The sequence below is a fragment of the Lontra canadensis genome, unplaced genomic scaffold (assembly GCF_010015895.1).
Source record: "Lontra canadensis isolate GAN:19392208 unplaced genomic scaffold, GSC_riverotter_1.0 scaffold1, whole genome shotgun sequence".
Classification (NCBI taxonomy): domain Eukaryota; kingdom Metazoa; phylum Chordata; class Mammalia; order Carnivora; family Mustelidae; genus Lontra; species Lontra canadensis.
The window spans coordinates 70,310,527-70,324,501 of NW_022630995.1; positions in this window are offsets into that span (position 1 = coordinate 70,310,527).

Consider the following 13,975-nt stretch of genomic DNA (forward strand, 5'->3'; position numbering starts at 1 on the left):
CTTTGGGGAATAGTTATGATGGAGATGTTCACTTTTAACTGGAGTAGAGAATTATCTGTGGGTTGAAATTATCCATATTGACCATTTCCCGCTATGTTTTCTCCTAATAGTTTTGTTGTTTTAGCCCCATTTTAAGTCACTGAACTATTTTGAGTATAATTTTTTTTTAAAGATTTTATTTATTTATTTGACAGACAGAGCTCACAGGTAGGCAGAGAGGCAGGCAGAGAGAGAGGGGGAGGCAGGCTCCCTGCTGAGCAGAGAGCCCGATGCAGGGCTCGATCCCAGGACCCTGGGATCATGACCCGAGCCGAAGGCAGAGGCTTAACCCACTGAGCCACCCAGGCGCCCCGAGTATAATGTTTGTATGTGGAGTAAGATAGGGGTGCAGCTTCACTTCTTCGCATGTGGATATTCCGTTGTCCCAACACCATTTGTTGAAGGGAACATTTTTCCCTCCTTGGATGGTCTTGGCATCCTTGTCAAAAATCAACTGGTCTTAGACATTTGGGTTTAGTGTTGGAATCTCTGTTCTATTCCATTGGTTTATATGTCTATCCTTATGTCAGTACCACACTGCTTTGATCACGATAGCTTTGTGGTAAGTTTTGAAATCAGGAAGTGGGAGTACTCCAACTTTGTTTTTAAATAATGTTTGACTATTTGGGGTCCCTCAAAGTTCCATATGGATTTGAGGACGGACATGGATCTGTCAATGGACTCCTAGACTTAACACCAAAAACATAAGAAGCAAATTAAAAATAACCTGGACATCCTAGAAATTTAAAAAGTGTGTATATCAAAGGATATTATCAAGAATGTGAAAAGGCGGGGCACCTGGGTGGCTCAGCAGGTTAAAGCCTCTGCCTTCGGCTCAGGTCATGATCCCAGGGTCCTAGGATCGAGCCCCCCATCAGGCTCTCTGCTCAGCAGGGAACCTGCTTCCCTTCCTCTCTCTCTGCCTGCCTCTCTGCCTACTTGTGATCTCTGTCTGTCAAATAAATAAATAAACTATTTTTTAAAAAAAAGAATGTGAAAAGGCTATTTACAGAATGGGATAAAATAGGGTGCCTGGGTGGCTCAGTTGGTTAAGCGTCTGCCTTTGGCTCAGGTCATGATCCCAGGATCCTGGGATCAAGTCCTGCATCAGGCTCCCTGCTCAGTGGGGAGCCTGCTTCTCCCTCTGCCTACCTCTCTCTCTCTCTCTCTCTATCTCTCTCTGACAAATAAATAAATAAAATCTTAAAAAAAAGAATGGGATAAAATATTTGCAAATCCCATATTTGAGAAGACTTCAACTTCCAGAATATATAAGAACTCTTACCATTCAACAACAAAAGGACAACGTAATTTTTTAAAAGGGCAAAGAACATGAAAAGATATGTCCTCAAAGAAGATATATGAATGGCAAATAAACACATGAAAGTATATTAAATATTATTGGTCATTAAGAAAATGCAAATCAAAACCACAACGAGATACCAACTCACCTACTAGGATGACATTCATAAAAACAATAACAAAAATGGGGCACCTGGGTGGCTCAGTTGGTTAAGCAACTGCCTTCAGCTCAGGTCATGATCCTGGAGTCCTGGAATTGAGTCCCACATCAGGCTCCCTGCTCAGCAGTGAGTCTACTTCTCTCGCTAACCTCTCTCTCCTCTCATTCTCTCTCTCTCTCTCTCAAATAAATAAATAAAATCTTAAAAAAATAACAAAAATGGAACATTAAGGCAATGATACAGAGAAATAAGACCTTGATCCATTGCTGGAGGGGATGCACGACGATGCAGCCACTGTGGAAGGCATTTTGGTAGGTCCTCAAAATATTAAACATAGAGTTATCATATGACCCAGAGATTCCACTCCTAGGATATATATCCAAAAGTAATGGAAATATATGTCCACATAGAAAATTGTATATGAATGTTTATAGTAGCATTATTTATAGAAGCCAAAAGGTGGAAACAGCCTAAATGTCCATCAGGGGAAGAATGAATAAACGTATTGTGATATACAAATATCACAATATTTGTATATCACAATATACAAATCTTTTGAGATATTGTCAATCAAAAAGCAGGACCACAGTGCTGTTACGTGCTACAACTTAAATGAATCTTGAAAACATGTTAAGAAGCTAGACACAAAGAGTGACATATTGCATGATCCCTTTTATATGATATATCTAGAATAAGAAAGTCCATAGAAGCAGAAAACGGGGTGGGAGAAGGAGAGGATGTAGATTATTTAATGAGTGTGGGGTATTTTTCTAGGATGATGAAAAGTTTGAAACTAGAGAGAGGTGATGATTGAACTACATTGGGAATATACTAAATGCTACTGAGTTGTATAATTTATAATGGTTAATTGCTTATTATATGGATTTTACCTCAATTTTAAAAAGATTAAGAAAACTCAATTAGGAAAAAAATTATCCACGGTTTGTCTGTTTCTCTATAATGTGAATGAGAGAATTGGGTTACATACCCCAAATCATACTTTACAATTTCAAATTCAACATATGACTAGTCTACAATCTACCATAGAATTAATAAGACTAGAATAAACTTTGTATCCTATGTACCACATCTCATAGAATTAATAAGGCTAGAAAGTGAAGGACACAACTCTTTATTATAATACAGTCTACCCTAAAACAGGATTCAAAAGGTAAACACTAAAGTGAATATGGATATATAACAAATCATCTTCTCTCACTTTTTAAGTGGGGAGTATGAGATACAAATGCATGTGTCTATGCACATCAGTGGGTGTTGGGGGTAACAGAGCTAAAGAAAGCATAAGATGGGGGCGCCTGTGGCTCAATGGGTTAAGCCTCTGCCTTCTGCTCAGGTCATGATCTCAGGGTCCTGGGATCCAGCCCCGCATAGGGCTCTCTGCTCAGCAGGGAGCCTGCTTCCCCTCCCCTGCCCCCGCCTGCCTCTGCCTACTTGTGATCTCTGCCTGTTCAATGAATAAATAATTAACTAACAACAACAAAAAAAAGAAAGCATAAGATAAAGAATTCATAAACTAATCAGGATTTTCACTGCCTTTGTCATGATCTCAAAATATCAATATTAATAATGAAACACATTGGAAGCTGGTATTTACTATTGGCTCTCTCAGTGCTTTTTAAAAGCAATAACCCGGGGAACAGCTCTAAGGGTCCTGAGTACCAATTATGCCATCTGAAGTGTATGTAATCAGATTCCTGGAGAGAAAGTGGCATCTTTAAAGAAGGTGCTAAGCATTCCTCTGCTGTATAAAAGGTTCTTTTTCTTTAGTAGTAATTTCACATGAGACTATTTGGATATTTTTGACAAACTAGTGCAAATTGGATTAATTCAGCCCATTAGCTACAAAGAGGGATGTGATAGCAGAGCTTTATTTTCATTCTATATAGCTGATAATAATAGCTAGTATTTATTGAGTGATTACACTCAGTGATAGTCTAAGTGTTTCACCAGTAACCATTGCATTATTCCTCACAACAACCTTACAAGGAAGTAGAAACATGAACAAGATTGTTCGCCCAAGACCCTCAGTCAGGAAGTAGCAGAGCTGGAATTCATACCTAGGCAGTACAGGTCGAAACCCCACGCTCCAACCCCCCTGGTACGTGGCATCCAAACTACATCAGTATTAAAATATCCTATCTGATTCATATTGCACTTTTTACCTCTACTTGTTCATTTCAAAGGTAAAGATCAAACACTAAAACATGTGAGAAAGGAAACATTAGGAGATTTTAGATTTGTATTCTTCTTTAGGCTGCTATAAACCCGGTTAGCTATTAGTATGGTTTTTTTTTTTAAGTAGAAACTGCTCCTTAATTATTCCCTGTTTTATTTTGTTTATTATTTTTATTTATGTTCAGTTAGCCACTGTATAGTACATCATTAGTAATTATACTCTGTTTTAAATGAATTTATCTTTGGTTTTCATAAGTATATTTAAACGACATGTCATTTAGATCAGATATTCAATTTCAAATATATTTGAATATGCTAACAGTTCACATCAAGGAATTTTTATATAAATAATTAGTTTGGGCCATCGGGTGATAAATAGAAACAATGTTGACTTCCCTCAGGGAGAATAAAAATGGCAGATTTCTCTCCAATATTCATTAAACCTTATATGGCTTCATTGTGCTTCAGGGGTAAATACTGTATCTCTTTTTTTTTTTTTTTTTTTTTTTTTTTTTTTTAGGCAGACAGATCATAAGTAGGCAGAGAGGCAGGCAGAGAGAGAGAGGAGGAGGAGGAGGCAGGCTCCCAGCTGAGCAGAGAGCCCAATGTGAGGCTGGATCCCAGGACCCTAGGATCATGACCCGAGCTGAAGGCAGAGGCTTTAACCACTGAGCCACCCAGGCGCCCCAATACTGTGTCTCTTTAAATGCCTTTCAAGAAACCCAATCCTGCTTGGGCAACATGGGAAAATTTAAGGCAAATTTTAACACATTTTATTTTATATATTGTATGTAACTTTTAGTCAGTATATAAACTGCCTAGATGCATTCAACATTCATTCAACAAATATTTATGGAACACCTTTCATGTGCTAGCATTTTCCTAGACACTGGGAGATATAACAATGAATGAAACAAAATGCCTTCTATCGTAGAGCTTACATTCTTGGTGGGGAGACAGTGACCAAACACACACACACATAGACACATACAAATGTATATACTGCATGTATGTACAAACATGTATACCCAAACACATATCTGTACAACAGACAGAGGTGTTAGGAAGCTCTAGGAAAGAAAATAATACAGGGTACAGGAGATAGAGAGTGATAGAAGTGTGGTGTTATTTAGTATAGTGTGTCAGGGAAGACCTATCTGTTAAGATGACATTTGAGCAGACACTAAAGGACTTGAGGAAGCAAGTGTAAGGAAATCTGAAGGAAGAGCATCCTTGAGAGACAGACCAGCAAGTACAAAGTCCTGGAGGTGGGAGCAGGTTTGACATGTTCAGAGAAAGTACACAAAGGACAGTGAGGCTTGAGCAATATCCAGAAATACAGCATGGGGCTGTCCACATAGAGCTTTGGAGTCAATGATGCAAGGTTCATTGACCATGTAGAGTCCTCAAGATTCTTGGGTTTCACTCTGTGAGGTGGGACTTACTATGCCCTAAAACAGACATAATCTCTCTTAGGTTCACTTAGAATCACTCTGTTTGTGGTAAAGAATGTTGACTCTGGTTGGAGAGTGGGGAGGGGAGGAAGGGGAGAACCAGGGAAGTGAATTAGAAGCCAGTGCAATAATCCAGGCCAAGAGGTGGTGCTGATTTAGACCTGAGTGATAGCTGTGGACGTGGTGATGAAGTAGTCCAGTTCTGGACGTATTTCACAATAGGAACCAACAGCATTTGCTGACGTGGGGAGTGAGACCCAAGGATCACTCCAGGGTTTTTGGCATAAGCCACCAAAAAAGGAGATATTATTTGCTTGGGAAGGAAAAACTACGAGAGGAGCACATGGTGGGGGGAGAAAATTAAGAGTTTGCTTTGGGGCATATCCATTCAATGCCTTTAAACATCCAAACAGAGATGCTGAGTAGGCAACTGAATATGAGTCTGTAGTTCAGGGCAGAGGTTGGAGGTGATAGGGACTTGGGAGATATTCGTGATCGATGGTGTATAAAGCCATAGGCCAGGTGAGATCACTTAGGCAGTGGTGTGGACAGAGGAGAGGAGAGAATTGTTTGTGTATGTCCACCCTAAGAAATCAGGAATATAAGGAGGAATCAGAGCAAGGGCTGAGAAGGAGCAGCCAGCATGGAAGAAGGAGGATCCGAAGAGCCGTTTCCTGGAAACCAAATGGAGACACTGTTCTTTCACAACAGAGTAGCCAACAGAGTTAAGAGCTGTTGTCAGGTCAAATAAGGGAAGGATTGAGAAATGATCGCATATAAGATGTTTAAGTGAATGCCTGGTTTCAGTATCCTCCTACAAACATTTCCATCCAATGAGAAAGATTCCTTTACAAAAATAAGCTGATGAGGAGTGATCAGGAAATGGAAATTATTGGGGTGCCTGGGTGGCTCAGTCATTAAGCGTCTGCCTTTTGGCTCAGGTCATGATCCCGGAGTCTTGGGATCAAGCTCCACATCGGGCTCCCTGCTTGATGGGGAACCTACCTCTACCTCTCCACTCCCCCTGCTTGTGTTCCCTCTCTCACTGTGTGTCTGTCAAATAAATAAAATCTTAAAAAAAAAAAAAGAAGAAGAAGAAGAAATGGAAATTATTTTTAAAAAAGGCAATTTGGGAAATATGAGCAAGACCTTGCCGGCAGGGTAGATTGGAGGCAAAGGAGAACAGGATGAAAAATGTTCACTTCCATAGCTCAGTTAGTGCATCCAGAATTTCTCTAGAGGAAGAACTCAAGGTCAGCATTCTGATTGGAAGGGGGCAGTTGCCCACTTCTCTTGGAACTGCATTTGACATGAGATTAAGAAAATATCATCTTTATGAAAGAGCAGGCCTTATCAAAGCATTCCCTGGGGCCACCACTGCCCAGACTCTGGGACTGCGAGTTTCAGTACAGAGCTGTCTGGTGGGGTGTGTAGGGCCTGGGATCTATCCCCTGCCCTGCTGAAAAAACCATGCCCCAGACCTCACAGGTCTAATTTGCATACATGCTCATGATAACCCTGCATCAATGCAATGGAAACTGCTTTTTCATCTCCAACAGGTGCAAATTATATTTATAAATTAAATTTCTGTATTAAGAAGAACAATTGCCAAAATTCATTTCTCATTTCTGAAAATTCTTAATAATCTGTAAAGTGTTTTTCAAAGGTGAGCTGTCCTTTTTTTTTTTTTTAATTTTAAGATTTTATTTATTTATTTGACAGAGACAGCAAGAGAGGGAACACAAGTAGGCAGGTGGGTGAGGGAGAAGCAGGCTTCCCACTGAGCAGGGAGCCTGGTGTGGGGCTCAATCCCAGGACGCTAGGGTCATGATCTGAGCTGAAGGCAGACGCTTAATGACTGAGCCACCCAGGCACCCCAAAGGTGAGCTATCCTTATTCTTAGTAGGCATTTATTAGCATCAATTTCTCTGAAGTCAATTGCTTCTTATTATTAAATGTCTACTTTTCAAGAGAAAAATAAAGCCATGAATGAAATCTGACTTCAGTAAAATTGCACATGCTTTCCTAGGCACTAAGAAATTGATTACTTGCATTGTCCAAACTCTGCAGTCCTTGTCTGAAAAACTTGGTTGGTGATTTGCGAAGGTCAGTATGTTATTATTCTGGCTGTGTTGGCTCCCTCTGGTGGATAGATTACATGAACATTAATTTTGGGTGCTCCTGTAACAAAAAGCTTCAGTGTTTTGAAGCCTTGAGGTCTTGCCTATTCAAAGTGAGTAACAGGAGATGTCCTGTGATTATATATTGTGTATACACAGGTTGCCTTTGGGAGCAGTAGTTGGGAAATACGAAGAAAGGGACACTTGGGGTGGCAGTGGTGATCTTGTAAATATGCATCACATGGAATTGCTATCAATGGCCAAAGAACTTTTTAAAAATTTTGTTTTAAGGCTATATATATATATGTATATATATATATATATTTCAAATTGTAAGATTAAAGATATGTAATATATATCCAACATTCAGACCAAAACATTTCTAGCACCTTAGGATAAGGCTTTTTAAAAAAATTGGTTCCCTTATTAGCATTCAGGTCTATTTTGCAGCAGATAAAACAAACTGTAGGTACAGAATCACTGTCAGTAGCGCACCCAAAGGCATTGCGAGGAATAATTTGTTAAATGCATTGAGATGAAAATACGTTGGGTTACAGAGGTTGACCTGAAGTGGCACACAGGTGTCGCTATCCTCCACTCCAAAGTGAAAGATACTCCTTTTTGCCCCTTGGCTTGGTTGCCATGTTTTTGCTCTCGCATGAATAATTTTCCGATTCTCCAATTTGATTCACGCTCTTCAGTTCAAACACCCTGACAGAGTGTTGTGTGGTCAGAGCTATGGGTACAGAGAGGGAGAAGGTGTGGTCCCAGTCCTCCAGGGACTCCTGGAACCATTGAGTTTAAAGCAGAAAGAGGAAATGGGTGATCCCAACCCAATGTGTTAGGAGTGACAGTAATAATAGTTGACATTTGTAGAGTACGTCCTGGTATCAAGCTTTTCTCTCTGGACATTACCTACATCTCCTCATTTGATACTCATCCCTGTTACTGTTACTTTACTGATGAGGTGATGAAAGCACAGAGAGGCTGGTGATTGCCCAAGGACAACATAGCTGGTAAGTGTGGCTGCCAGGACTTGGAGCCATCACCTACACGCTTACCCATTTCCGTGCAGCTCTTTCCCAAGCACGGTGTTGGAGGCACGTGCAGGGAGTGGAGGGAGCAGGGAAATCTTTGTCTGTCTTATCTGTTGAGCTGTCCAACCAGGATTCACACTGAGCACTACCGGAAAATATGCCAATCATTGTCCCCCTCCGACATAGCCCTAGTCCAGCCCCCAACTTGCCATCTTACATACTTAAGCAAAAGCTGGAGACACCGTTGTAAAAATTCAAAGGCATGCTTTTTTCTTCCTATGAAATATATAAAAAAAATTACTCTAGTACACACTTGACTATCTATTGTTATGACACAAATTTCTTCAAAACACAGGTAATCGACAGAACCAGGTGTCAAACAATTTTTTATAGATTTCTTTTTAAATTGATGCATTCTGTTACTGAGTTATCGTCATCTGTAAGTGATTTTTTTTTCAGTCTTGAAAGCACAGTAGAAAGCATTATTGTAACCTTAGGCAATTCCAAATAGTTCAAAACAGATCAGTGTAGTGGTGCAAGATTCTGAAATCCCACCTGAAGGCGGTGTTTGCCTCTTCCACCTGTCAGAATTTTCTAAAGCAAAGTCTCGGGACAAAGATAGCTGAGCCTTCCCTCATAATCGCCAACAGTCTTTTCTCCACAAACATAGACAGATTATGTCCATCTGCATCACTGTGGTTATCTTCACACTTGTGCTCCTCCTCCTCCAAGGACCAAGCTTAGCTTACATGGAATCTCATTTACCACAGACGAGGTACAGCTAGGAACAGAATAAACCTAACAGGTTCTAGTAGTAATTATGATGGTGTTAACGTGGGAAGCGAGTCCCAATCTCTTTAGGCCATCTTATATGACATGAAGGTCTGCTATAAAAAATGAGATTTGTGTAAATGAAAAGAAAATAGCGACAGGAACATTGATTAGACTCAACAGTAGTCCAGCCTGGGAACGTCAGAAGACCCAACCACATTGTGAGCAGTGATTAGGTTTCACCAGTTTAATGTTACTAGATTGAGGTTCATTGGAGTTCCAGTTTGCTCTTCTGGTTTGACATTTGCATAAGAATTATAAGCATAGAGTTATATATTTGTATGTTTATACATAGTCTTAAAACAAGATGATAAAAGATGTCAACATTATGTGTTTGACAACCTATGAGAAGGTTTTCTTTTTTTTTCTTTTTTAAGATTTTTTTTTTTTTAAAATTTGACAGACAGATCACAAATAGGCAGAGAGGCAGGCAGAGAGAGAGAGAGGAGGAGGAGGCAGGCCCCCTGCTGAGCAGAGAGCCCAATTTGGGACTCATCCCAGGACCCTGAGATCATGACCTGAGCTGAAGGCAGAGGCTTTAACCACTGAGCAACCCAGGTGCCCCGAAGGTTTTCTTTTTAAAAGTGTGTGTGTGGGGGGGGGGGTGTCCATATATTCTTCATTTGAGAAACACTGTACTGTAATCCTTAGGCCTACAGGGGGAGACAAACACAGGCCTTGCTCTTTGGGAGTTTACATCAACTCAGCATTCCTCACAGTGGACAAGAGTGAAAAAGTTATACACCAACTTTTTTGAAGTCATGATACCCCATTTATTGGTGGTGGTTTTTTCTACTCTTCGACATTCTTTAAAAGTTGCTACTCAGTGAATAGTTTTTTCCTGTATTTCCTATTGGGGAGCTCCCTGACATCTTGGTTGATCTTTTTTTTTTCAATGTGCATGCAGTAAAATTCACTCTTTGTAGTGAACAGTTTTATGGGATTTGACAAATGTATAGATTCATGTATCTACCACCCCAGTACCATATAGAGCATTTCACTGCCCTAAAAATTACCTGGTGTGGCCCCTTTATAGAAAACCTCTGCCCACCCCCCAGCCGTGGCAACCACTGACCTGCTTTCTATCCCCACAGATGTGCCTTTTCCAAAATTTTCTAAAGGTGTGATCATACCAGATGTAGCCTTTGGGGTGTGATTTCTTTCATTTACAGAATGCATTTAAGATTCATACATGTTACTATGCATGAATCAGTGGCTCACTCATTTTTTATTGTTGAGTGATGACCCATTGTATGAATATCAAATTAATTTACCCATTATCCCCTGAAAGTACATCTTGGTTGTTCCCAGTTAGGATGACTATGAATAAAGTTGTGATAAACATTCCTGTGTGTTTCCACTCATCTGGAGTTGAAATGTGTAGGAGTGGGATTTCTGGTCATGTTGTAAATATATCCTTAACTTTATGAGAAATAATCAAACTGTCTTCCAACATGGTTGTACTGTTTTCCATTCTCAACTGCAAAGAATGAGAGTTCCTGTTGTTCTGCTCCTTACCAGAATTTGGTACTGACAGGGTTTTGTTTTTTTGACTTGAGCAATTCTAATAAGTACACAGTGCTATTACAACATGGTTTTCATTTACATTTTCTTGGTAGCAAATGATGTTCAGCATCTTTTATATGCTTATTTGCATTAATATCTTCTTTGGTGAAATATGTATTCAAATTTTTGCCCATCTAAAAAATGGGTTGTTTCTTTTCTTATTGTTTTAAGATGTTACCAATTCTGGATACAAGTTTTTGTCAGATATGTGATTATAAATATTTTTTCCCAGACTGTGTTTTATTTTCATTGTCTTAGGTATATCTTTGGCAGAACAAAGATTTCAGTTTTAATAAAGCCCAATTCATCCATTTTTTCTTTTGTAGAGTGTGCTTTTAGCCTTGTATCTAAAAACTCTGCCAAACTCCAGGTCATTCCAACATTCTGCTGTTTTCTTCTAGACGTTTATAGTTTTACATTTTACTTTCAGGTTTATGGTCTGTCTTTAGTTAAATATTCTTCAAGATGTGAAATATATGTAGAGGGTTTTTGTTTGTTTGTTTTGTTTTTACATGTATGTCCAGTTGTTTCAGCATCAGTTGTTGGAAACACTCTCCTATGTCCTTTGTATTGTCCTGACAGCTTTGTGCAAACTCAGATGGCTGTATTTCTATGGGTTCATGAATGAATTCTCTATTCTGTTCCATTGTTCTGTGCATGTTTCCATTAGCCAAAACAACACTGTCTTGATTACTATAGCTTTATAGTAAGTCTTTTTTTTTTTTTTTTTTAAGAGTTTATTTATTTGACAGAGAGAGAGAGATCACAAGTAGGCAGAGAGGCAGGCAGAGAGAGAGAGAGAGAGAGGGAAGCAGGCTCCCGGCTGAGCAGAGAGCCTGATGTGGGGCTCGATCCCAGGACCCTGAGATCATGACCTGAGCCGAAGGCAGAGGCTTTAACCCACTGAGCCACCCAGGCGCCCCTATAGTAAGTCTTAAAATACTATAGTGTGAGTCCTCCAACTTTTTCCTTTTCTTTTTCAGAATTGTTTTGTCTAGGGGCACCTGGATGACTCAGTCATTAAGTGTCTGTTTTTGCCTTGGTTGTGATCCTAGGGTTCTGGGATCAAGCCCTGCATCAGACTCTCTCTCCAGCGGGAAGCCTGCTTCTGCCTCTCTCTCTGTTTATGTTCCCTCTTTCTCTGTGTCTTTCTGTAAAATAAATTATAAAATCTTTAAAAAAAAGTGTTTTGGCTATTCTAAGTCCTTTGCCTTTCCATATAAATTGTAGAATTGGCTTGTCATCATCTATAAAAAGCTTACTGGGGTTTTGATTGAGTTTGCATTGAATCTGTAAGATCAACTTGGGGAGAAATGACATCTTAATATTGATGCTTTCAAACCCAGAACACAGTATATTTCTCAATATATTTTCTTTAATATATTTCATCAGTATAGTTATAGCAGCTTTCCCACATCTTTTGTTAAGTTTATACTTAAGTACTTAACTTTTGGGTATAATTATAAATGGTATTTTTTCTTAATACCACAATCCAACTCTTCATTGTCAGAAGATAGGAATATGATTGGCTTTTGCCTGTTGATCTTTTACAACTTTCTAGTTTCAGGAGTGTTTTTGTAGATCTTTGGAATTGACAATGGTATCGTCTTCAAATAAAGGCAGTCTTATCTTTTTCCTTTCAAATCCGTATGCCTTTTATTTATTTTTCTTAGCTTATTTCACTGGCTATGAGTTCCAGTATGGTGTTCAATAGGTATAGTGAGAATGGACTTCTTGACTTATTCCTAAACCGGGGGAAAAAGCATTCAGTATCTTACCCTTAAGTATAGTGTTAGCTGAAGAGTTTTCATAGATTCCCTATATAAGGTTAAGGAAGTCCCTTTCTGTTCTTAATTTTCTGAGAGTTTCATCATGAATGAATGTTAAATTTTGTTTTTACTTCTATTGAATAGATAGCTATAGATGATAGATAATAAATAGATAGGTAGATAGATACAGCTGTTGACATGGAAATTATGTTGATTGATTTTTTAATTTGAACCAGCCTTGTATTCTTATAATTCTTGTATTCCTAGGATCTGGGATAAATCTCAATTGGTCATGTATTATCCTTTTTTTTTTTAAATTTTAATAAATTTTATTTTTTATAAACATATATTTTTTTCCCCAGGGGTACAGGTCTGTGAATCGCCAGGTTTACACACTTCACCGCACTCATCATAGTGTATTATCCTTTTTATATATTGCTAGTCAGTTTGCTAATATTTTGTTGAGAATTTTTGACTTCATATTTGTGATCTATCTTGCTTTATAGTTTTCTTTTCTTGCAATATACAGTTTGGTTTGGGTCTTAGGGTAATGCTGATTTCATAAAATGAACTGGGAAATACTACCTTCTCTTTTGTATTCTGGAAGATACTGTGTATAATTGACATTATTTATTTCTTACATTTTTGTAGAATTCACTAGTGAAATCATTTGGGTTTTCTTTTTGGAATTGTCAAACTACAGATTCAATTTCTTTAATAGATATAGGCCAACTCAGGTTAAGTATTCTTGAGAGTCTTAATGGTTTGGGCCTTACAAGGAATTGGTCCATCTTATCTAAGCTGATGAATTTATGAATATGGACTTATTTGTAGTATTCCCTTGTTATTCTTTAATGCCTACGAGATCAGTTCATTCCTGATACTGGTAAATTGTGTCTTTCTCTTTTTCTTGAGCAGCTGGACCAGAAGCTTACTAATTTTATCACTTCATCAAAGAATCTGCTTTTGGTTTTCTGTTTTCCATTTCATTCATTTCTGATCTATATTACTTCCATATTCCCTTTTTCCATCTGCTTGCTTTAGACTCAGTTTGATCCTCTTTAATGTCTTTTTTTTAATAAAGATTTTATTTATTTATTTATTTGACAGAGAGAGAGAGAGAGATCACAAGTAGGCAGAGAAGCAGGCAGAGAGAGAGGAGGAAGCAGGCTCCCCACTGCGCAGAGAGCCCGATGTGGGGCTTGATCCCAGGACGCTGGGATCATGACCTGAGCTGAAGGCAGAGGCTTTAACCCACTGAGCCACCCAGGCACCCCAGATGGAAGGTGGAAGAATAGGCTACTGAATTCAGATCTTTCTACTGCTCTTTTCTATTATAAGCATTTAAATATAAATTTCCATTTAAAGATGCTTTAACTGCATCCTACAAATTTTTGATATATTGTATTTTTATTCTTTTTCAGTTCAAAATACTTTCAAGTTCCCTGAAGGCCTTTATCTTTAATCCATGCATTATTTAGACATGTGTTGCTTAATTTC